The sequence below is a fragment of the Macrotis lagotis genome, chromosome 2 (genome assembly GCF_037893015.1).
Source record: "Macrotis lagotis isolate mMagLag1 chromosome 2, bilby.v1.9.chrom.fasta, whole genome shotgun sequence".
NCBI classification, from domain to species: Eukaryota; Metazoa; Chordata; class Mammalia; order Peramelemorphia; family Peramelidae; genus Macrotis; species Macrotis lagotis.
The window spans coordinates 190,648,064-190,657,451 of record NC_133659.1 but is presented as its reverse complement, the minus strand read 5'-3'; positions in this window follow the sequence as shown (position 1 = coordinate 190,657,451).

The window sequence follows — 9,388 nt, the reverse complement described above, 5'->3', positions numbered from 1 at the left end:
TTAGGACAATAAGGGAAGTAAATGTATTTCTGAGCTGGGGTAGTAAAGGAGATTGAGTGAAGGGATCAAACTAAGGACTAGGGATGAGGCTTCCCTTCTCAAGAACAGGGCTAGTCTTACTTGACCATTCAGTCATTGGAGACCCCCTGAGAATTCTTGAGTGTGCTTAAAGGGAATGAGAATGAACTGAAGGCCTGACCCTGAGTCACTAGAATCTAGCACTGGAGAACAAGGTTAGATTTGAGGAAGAGACTCCCTAGCATAAACTTGGCTTGATTCTAAGCATGGGGAAGGAGACCGGGGAAGGGTCGGAGCTGGAAGGAGCTGGGGAAACCTGACATGGAGAGAGGAGGAAGGATGAGACCCCACTTCTAAGGATCCCAGCTGTAATCTGCTCTCCTCTCCCTCCCAGGCTTTCAGAGCAAGTAGATTTATTGAGAACAAACTTAGACTGGGTTGGGTGGGTGGGTGGGAGAGAGACATAGGCTGGGGGGTGGGGGGGTGAGAGATTTGTTTAAAGGTAGATATCTCTGTGTCTAGGGGAGGGAAAGGATGTGGTTAGTGGGGAGGAAGCTGAGTTCGGAGATTCGTGAGAGTGGAAAGGATATGTGTTATCCCTCCCAGCATTTCATCTGAGCTGGGGATGGGGGAAGGGGGTAGGGAGGGAGGGAGGACGGACAAAGTGGACTTTGGGGTCAGACTGTGTCCAGAAAAGGAGGGCAGGCAGGGAAGGGTATGGTGTGTGTCTAGAAAACTGGTCTGGGGTCCTGGGTGTGTCTGTCTTGGTTTGTGAGCATCTATGTGTGTGTATATGTAAGTACTGTGAGGGTGAGTGGGAGTGGATGTCTGTGTGTGTGTGTGTTCTGTGGGGGTGGCCATGGGTGGCTGTGCCTGTGAGAGTTTATATGTACCTGTGTCTCTGGGCTGGGGGCTGGGGGGAGGAGGGGGGGTCATACGTAGCACTTACTCTTGCTTTTTTGATCAGAGCCGTCTCCAGTCTGTCACATAAAGAATTATCCTTTAAAACTTTCCCTTCTTCACTCTGCTCCCACCCCTCCCCAGTATCATTTTATTCCATGTGTTTCTTTTAGGAAGGGAAGTGATATTTTCCCTTTGGCTTCCTAATATACAACTCCCCTCTCCACGCACACACATCCATACATTCACACACATACACACACATACTAGTACCATGTCCTCACTTTGAGGTAATGAGGGAGCCCCAAAGACTTCTAGGTCTCCCCACTCAAAGGAGGCTGGAAAGAGTTCTGGGAAGAACCCCCAGGGCTTGTCCAGAAGCAAGGGCACAGGGAAGGAAGGGGACTTTGAAAGATGGGATGGTCTTCTTCATCCTGAGCACCTTTTTTCCCAACCCTGAAAACTCCAGTAATTGGGCATCTGTCACCTCACACTTCCTTCCCTTACTCTTTCCAGCCTAGCTGTCCAGAATCTTTTTTTCAGGGCAAGAGGGGGACCATAGAGCAAATGAAGGAAGGTGCTTCCCCAGTGCCCCAAGACTAAGAGTTAGAAGGGAGTGGGAGGTGACTCCTAAAAGTGATAACTTCTTTGGGAAATGAAGGTGGAGGTGAAAGGGGATCAGGGTAAGGTACACTTGGGAACCTCCCTTCCCTGATAAAGCTTTCTTCCACCTTTGCTCCTTCTTCGTTTATTGAAAGGACTGAATGGGAAGTGGGTGGGGTGGGATGGCTAACCACTAGCCTTCTGTCTCGTTCTGTTCCCCTCACTGCCCCAAGAAACCTGGGAGGGGCCCCAAAAGAGACCTACGTCACCTTTTCTCAGGCTGGTGACTAAGTCCATCTCAATCCCATCCTGATCTTTTTCCACCCCTTCCCCCAGATATTCAGGGGAATAGGGGTGAAGGGGACGGTAGTTTGCAAAATCCATTGGTGTTTTTTTTGCCCATTTCTGAATCCCCTTTCTTCCCCTAACCCAAGAGATAGTGCTTCCCATCACCCCCTTCCTCACCCCATGGTGTGTATAACTCAGATCTTGTATCTTTGTATAACTGATGTTATTTGTACAAAGGGCAGTTCGTAAACAGCACTTGTTCTTTTAATAAAAGAATGTTTTACAAAAAAAGTGTCCACAACTGACAACATCTTGTCAAATGATAATGATGTGTAATAGAAAGGACAATGACCTGGGAACATGTAGAACTTAGGTTTGAATCTACGTTTTTGACACTAACTGGGTGGTCTTGAGCAAGAAATTTCATGGTGTAGAAGGAGTGCCGGTTTTGGAGTCTCAGGAATGGGGTTCACATCCTGGCCCTGCTGTTTAAATGAGACATTGGAGTACATGATCTCTATAAGTTTCAACGATTCTGAAATGGAGCAGAGAGCCCCCAAGGTCCCTTCCAGCTCTAAAGCTGATCTGATGATTTCTCCTGGCCTCTTATTTCTTCATCTGCAATTTGAGTACAAAGGTTGGTGTCAATGTCATGAAATTGCCCAAGGCTATACATGTTTACATGTTAAATTAATTGTATTGTTAAGGGAGTGTAAGATAAAATGGACCCACAATCCTTCCCCCAAGCATTTGGGAAAGGAAAGGACAGTTGACTCTGGTCACCAGAGAGCCCTATCCAGTTGTCCAGATAGCGGAAAGGGTGCTGAGTAGGTGGAGGGGTGGGGTTCATGCACTGCAGTAGGAGCCCACCATAGCAGGATCTCAATTGGTGTACCCCCACCAAGTTCCTGGGCCAGACCTACCCACCTGACTATTTTTCACCCAATTCAACAAATGTTTATTATTTGGTATCTAGGGTGGGCAAGGTGTTTGCCAGGTTCTGGAATAGAGGCAGGATGGTATCTATATTGTCTGTGGCATCAGGGTTTGCCATCTTGGCTCTAGCATTTTTTAGCTATGTGGCCACAGGTGAGTTCTCTGAATTTCTGTTTCTTCATCTTTAAAAAGAGAACAATACTTGTACTTCAATGGATTATTGAATAAGGGAAAGGACAAACTTGAAACTCTTTAAATCTAAGTTGTTACATATAGGATCATGCAGGCACCTGTTTTCTGTTTTGTTTTTGGAGAGGATTTCTTTTTCTTTGGAACCCTACTGTTTAGAGTACAGTGCCTCAAATATGGGAAATGCTAAATAAATGCTTGGCTTGATTTAGAGCTAGAATAAATGGTTGAAAATTGCATTAAGCACTATGTAGGTTCAATTCCAGCTCAATGTTTATTTATTAAGCACCTAAGACGTCAGAAATTATTAAGCCCTAAGAATAAAAAAATAAAATAAAAAATAAAAAAGCCAAAGACAGTCCCTGACCTCAGAGAGCTTATAATCTATTGGGGGAAGAAGGGGGAGAGAGAACATGCAAGCATGCAAAGCAAGTTATGTGGTCCATGGAGTCAGGAAATGAACAATAACAAAATATTAAATAGGAATTTAACAGAGGGAAGGCACTGGAACTGAAAGATTAAGAGAAGATTTCCTATACAAAGTAGGATTTTAAAAGGAATGTTTAGAGGTCAGTACTGAATTGAATAGAGCCCTCCACGATAAAAGAGAGGTGAGGAAGAAGGGAATGTTTGGCAGAAAAGATGATATATTTTGGACATGTTGAGTTTGAGATGCAAAGGGGACATCTAGTCCAAAGCAAAAGTAGAGGTCAGAAGAGAGGTTAGGGTCAGACATATAGATCCAAGAATCAGTTGCTCTAGGGAGCAGATAAGATCCTCAAGATAGCACAGAGGGAGAAAAGAAGATGGAAATTTGGGAGAGCACTCATGACTAGTGGGATTTTGCTGGATGAAGCAAAGGAGACCAAGAAAAAGTCAGGTAGAATCAAGATAGTAATGTCACAAAACCCTAGAGATAATAAATTATCCAGGAAAAGAGGGTGATCCACAGTTCAGAATGTTGTATAGAGGTCTAAAAGGATAGAAGGAAAGAGAAAGAAACTAGGGCAGCTAGGTGGTTCAGTGTATAATTTATTTATTTGACTTTTTTTAGTCACTCATCTTCCTAAATTCAAATCCAGCCTCAGACACTTACTAGCTGGGTGACCCTAGAAAAGTTGCTTCACTCCCTTTTACCTCAGTTCCCTCATCTGTAAAATGAACTGGAGAAGGAAACAGCAAATTACTCCAGTATCTTTGTCAAGAAAACTCAACAAGACTGAGCAACAACAAAAGTATGAAGTAGATTATCACTTTTGAGGGTAGGGCAGGAGGTCCCAAGTGTATTCTAGATATGGGTCTACTAGAAGCAAAGACTGGAGATGGAGGAAGAGTGGATGACTCCTCAGCTTGGTTTTAAAGCCAGGTTGTTGCAACATGATCAGAACTTATTTTTATCAAAATAACTTTAACTTCCCTCACAAACCACCTTCTACATCAAATCTTTCCTCTTTCTGCCTTCCAGCCCTTAATTGCTGGGACTCTCCCTCTCTTAATTGCTGGGACTCTCCCTCCCTAACTACCTAACTTTTAATTTATATTTACTCTGTACCTATTTACATAGTATACTTTGTCTTCCCTGTTAGAATGTAAGCACCTTGAGGGCAGGTAGTAATTTTTTTCATAGACCTAATAGGCAATAGCTCAAATTACTGACAAGAAGAGGGTGACATGGGCCATGTGAGTTTCTCCCTTGTTAAACAAGATAATTGAACTAGAGATTCTCTGCAGCTCCTTCTAGCCCTGACTTTGAGATTATATGATACATCATTTTCATAGACTCAAAAGTTTCTCTAGGACATTTCCCATGGTCTTTCACTTCTTTTAATATCTCCCACCCAGGAGTAGATGTGTCCCAGTAAAGTTAATTCCTATAAAAATGCTCTTTTCCTTTTTGTTCATGTAAAAATATTAGTAAAGTTCTCAGCCCTAAACACATATAATTTTCTTTTTGTAAGGCAAACAAGGTTAAGTGGCTTGCCCAAGGCCACACACACAGCTAGGTAATTATGAAGTGTCTGAGGTCGGATTTGAACCCAGGTACTCCTGATTCCAGAGCTGGTGCTTTACCCACTGCGCCACCTAGCCACCCCTAAACACATATAATTTTATAGAAGGAGTTAAGTACCACATTGGATAAATTGTGGGACCTAAAGTTAGAAAAACTGGAGTTGAAATCCTATCTGATCCTGGCAAGTTAAGTTCTGTTACCTCAATTTCCTCAATTGTAAAATAAGGTTAATAATAGCACTTCCCTGGTTGTTGTGAAGATCAGATGATCTTCACACAGTGGGAGCTTAATGTGGAAACACTTCTTTCTTTCCTCCTTCCTTTTCCCAAGGACATATAGCTGATTAAAGGAATCAAAATCTATTCACCAGTAGTTCTTGCTGTTTCTGAGAAATTGGGGGACATGAAGAAGGTTATTGGATAAATCAAAGACTGTCTTGACAAGAAAGGATGTAAAGCAGGGTTGGCTAGGTGGTGCAGTAGATAGAGCACCTGGAGTCAGGAGTACCTGAGTTCAAATCCAACCTCAGACACTTAATAATTACCTAGCTGTGTGGCCTTGGGCAAGCCACTTAACCCCATTACCTTGCCAAAAAAAAAAAAAAGGATGTAAAGTAGAAGAAATAACACTAAATTAAACTAGAGTTTAATCTCACCTTTGCTACTTAATACTTTTGTGATATTGGTCAAGTCATTTCCCCTAACTGGACCTCATTTTCCTCCTCAGTAAATCTGAAGTTGGATTATATAATTTCTAAACTCTCTTCCAGCTCTGGATCCTCTTATCATATGGGATGATGGTCTTATGGAATCTTTTGTTGCCCACTGAGTCTATAATGCTGTAACCCCTACTGAGCAGTTCAGTTTCTATTTGCAATGATTTTCTGGTTTTGTAAGTTATCTCCTTTCCAGGATTTCCTTTTTCTAAAGGCAGTCATTTCTTTGCTCTCAAATCATAACAATTTCTCCCATGCTTGATGTTCGGTTTCATTTGGGACTCTCAGAACTTTTCTTCTTTTTCTTTCAGGCCAGAAAAAGATGAGAATTTAGGACTTATTTATCGATTGATGCCTCTATACTTAATCAAAGTTTACTGGTTGTCAACTTGGCTTGGGAGAAGAATTGAGAATGAGTATCTCTTTCCCCTCTGTGCAAAGATGGGGAACTACAGGTATGGAGTATTGCATTTACTGTCAGACATAACTGACATATCCTGTGGTTTGGTCAAGCTAGTAATAAGCATTTATTATGCACCTGCTACATACTATATGCTGAGCTAAACCCTAGAGATACAAAGATGGGTAAAAGCAATCGCTATTCCCAAATTGCTCAGTCTAATGAACTTTGTGGGAATGACTTTCTGGGAAGGGGAGGAAGGTGCAACAAATTGAACATGATATAAAAACAAAATACAGTAAGATTTAAAAAAAATAGAATAGTTGATCATTAGATGTCTCCTGGACACTCAAACATCTGTGACTGGGGATGCAGCAGCAAATTCACATGCCCTGCCACACTCATATTTGACCCTTCCTTAGGGCTGGCCTCTCATGTAATATAAGGGGTCTGGTCAGCAACAACTGGATGCCCTACTAGGCAAAGAAGACCAATACTCAGATGAGAGGAAAGAACTCTGGACTTGAAAATCAGGGAGACCTGGGTTTGTTGAAATTCTGCCTCTATTACCTGGAGCCTTCACCTGCTCATCAGTAACAGCATGAATCTGATGACAGACAACCTGAGATCATATTTCTACCTACCTAGTAGGTATTTAATAAATGTTTATTGATTGGTCAAGTCATTGTCCCTATATGGGGCCTTGATTTCCTTATCTGTAAAGTGGAAGGGGTGGGGCACTGGAGGACCTCTAAAGGGCTTTTCAACTTTAATTTTCTCACTAAAATGCTTCTTCCTTCCTCCATTTAAGTCTCTCTGTCTCTGTCTCTGTCTCTGTCTCTCCTCTCTCTCTCTCTCTCTCTCTCTCTCTCTCTCTCTCTCTCTCTCTCTCAACACTTTTCTTTCTCAATATATCTTTCCCATTAACCTTTATAACAACAACAAAAAAAAAAACCTAGTCACACTAAGCCACAGATCGACTAGGTCTAACATTGGATGGATTGCTGTGGGGAAAGTGTTTAATAAAACTTAAGAATGTTTTATATAGAGGGCAGCAGGACCACTACCACCACCACCACCACCACCACCACCACTACCACCACTTTGGATAGAGCCTTTGACCTGGAGTTAGGAGGACTCAACTTCCTGATTTCAAATCTGATCTCAGACACTAACTCACTGTGTAACCCTGGGCAAGTCACTTAACCGTATTTGCTTCCATTTCCTCATCTGTAAAATGAGCTGGAGAAGGAAATGGCTTTATTATCTTTGCCAGGAAGACTCCAAATGGAGTCTTGAAGAGTGGGGAAACAACTGAATATTATTATTATTTACAGTTGGCCCTTGTTTAGCAAGTATATATTCTGTGCCTTCCAACAGCCCTTTTGCCCTTGTTTACAAAATAGCCTAAGTTTTTTCTACCCTATATAGGAGGCAGAAAATCAAATTTGGAAAGCATTGATTAAATGCAGATTTAGAGTACTTCAGGTTAGAGTACTTCGGGATAGAGTGATAAAATACCTTGAATAGCTTCTTAGTGACTTTCAGGTCAGAACCTTTTACTGGCAGTACCTTACTTTTCTGCCCTGAGGAGGTCTTAGCCTTCTCCAAATCAGAGAATTAGTAACAGGAGAGTAGGCAAATTCAAAGGCCTTAGGCTATGTGGAAATAACCTCAGCTCTAGATCCGAGCCTTGGGTCTGGTGTCAAGAATCTGGGTCCTAAAGCTGGCTTTCACCTTTTACTTACTTGTGTGGCCTCAGAGAAATCACTTGAACTGTTTGGTTCTTGCTTTCCTCACCTGTAAGAGGACCTTCTAACAAGATCTTTCCCACCTCTGAGACCAAAGACGGTAAGAGGCAAGAGGTAAGGCTGGATTGGGAGGTTGGAACCACAATGTAGGTGGCCTTAAATTTAAGTCAGGATTTTAAGCTTTAATGTAAAGGCAATGGGAAACCACTGAAGGATTTTTGAATGAATGAAATATTGATCAAGTGCTTATGATGTGCAAAACACTGGGGAGCTCACATTCTAATGGAGGCAACCCATATGGAAGGTTTCAGCTGCAATCCAAATGGAAAAATCCCATCATCCTTAGAGTGCAGTGGTAGGGATAATGCCGTGGCTTTTAAGTCTTTTCCTCTGATAAAATCAGATCAGTTTCTGATGTTGGATTATTTGATAGTGCCAAAGGCTTCCTTAGGTGGCAAAGTATCTTCGAATATAGTAATATCAATAACCTGGTAAGGGGAGATATGTGTTTCATACATATGTCTACAAATATGTGCATCTGAGTAGCTTATGAGTGTTCACGTGAGTATTGTAGGCAACGAGGTGGCAGAGCAGCTAAAGCTCTGGGCCCAGTCAGGAAGACCCGAGTTCGGGTTTGGTCTCAACACTTACTAGCTGTGTGACCTTGGGCAAGTCACTTCACCCTGTTTCCCTCAGTTCCTCATCTAAGGGACAGAAACAGCCAACCACTCCAGTAGCTTTGCCAAGAAAACTCCACCCGTGGTCAAAGAGAGTCCATTGAAAAGTGATTGAACAACTCTGTGTCTTCTCTGTCTCTTCTTTGATCCTCACAACCGCCTGGGAGGTAGGTACTGCCATTAACTTCATTTTACAGATGAGGAAACTGAGGCAGGCGGGTGAGGGGAGGGTCACCGAGTTAGTTGTCTGGGGCAGGATTGGAACTGCCCGAGCCCCGCTCTGGTCACTACTAGTAGACTGAGTGACCTGGCCTTAGGGCACCTGGCCCACCCCCCGGACCCCCCAAAGGCCGGGGAAGCTCTCCAGGAACTAAAGGGTGAGGAGGATGTTCAATTCTTTTATTCATGCATTTGGTTTAGATTTTTCAAGGCAACGAGGCCCAGCGACTCGCCCAAGGCCACCCGGCCGGCGTGAGGCCGGCCTGACTGCGGCTGCCCGGCCTGGGGGGCCTGGGGGGCCTGGGGGGCCTGGGGGGCCTGGGGGGCCTGGGGGCCTGGGGGGCCTGGGGGGCCTGGGGGCCTGGGGGCCTGGGGGCCTGGGGGCCTGGGGGGCCTGGGGGCCTGGGGGCCTGGGGGCCTGGGGGGCCTGGGGGGCCTGGGGGGCCTGGGGGGCCTGGGGGCCTGGGGGGCCTGGGGGCCTGGGGAGCCCAGGGCCGTCCCAGCTTGGCCCTGGGTGGCCGCGGCGGCGCCCGGCGGCGGGATCCCGGGGGCCCGGGGGCCCGGGGGCCCGGGGGCCCGGGGGCCCGGGGGCCCGGGGGCTCGGGGGCAGCCTCGCCCTCCCAGATTTAGGGCGGGGCGGAAGCCGCCCGGGAAAACGGCGGTGCGGGGCCGGCTGGGGCA